This window comes from Camelina sativa, chromosome 17, assembly GCF_000633955.1.
Source record: "Camelina sativa cultivar DH55 chromosome 17, Cs, whole genome shotgun sequence".
Classification (NCBI taxonomy): Eukaryota; Viridiplantae; Streptophyta; class Magnoliopsida; order Brassicales; family Brassicaceae; genus Camelina; species Camelina sativa.
This window is the reverse complement of record NC_025701.1, coordinates 19410084-19410646: the sequence shown is the minus strand read 5'-3', so window position 1 is coordinate 19410646 and position 563 is coordinate 19410084.

Here is a 563-nt window from a genome sequence, read left to right as displayed (position 1 = left end):
ATTGGAGGCGAGACAAGTGAGGGTTCTCGAGAGGAGGATCGAGGAACTTCGGAAGAAGAAGATTCCTTTAATGAGAGTCATGTGGGACTGTGATGGTGTTGAGGAGCAGACTTGGGAGCCTGAGGCGAAGATGAAGGCAAGGTTTAAGAAGTGGTATGAGAAGCAAGCCGCGACTTGAACTTTTCTAGCTAGGTCCCATCTGTAATCCGTAGCTGGAGCGGGAATGGAGTATTCCAGCCCATCTCTCTTGTTACTCGGTCGCTTGGGGTGGTTGGTTGTGCGACTCAGTAACAAGATGGGGTGGTGCTCAGGGTACAAAGTTTCCGTGAGGCGGGGTTTTGGAGGAAAGTTTTCCTGGAATAGAAGTTTCTAAAAGTGGAAAGTTTCCAAAAATGGAAAGTGCTAAATATGGAAAGTTTTACGGGAGTTAGAATTTGTCCATTTTAGCGGTGGAGAGCCTTGGAAGGGCTTGTGTGGCCTTAGTGGCGGACTTTCGAGTCAGTGTGCCCATGTGTGGCAGTCTTTTTAGAGATTGTGTGGCCTTTATGGCGGGCTGTTTAGCC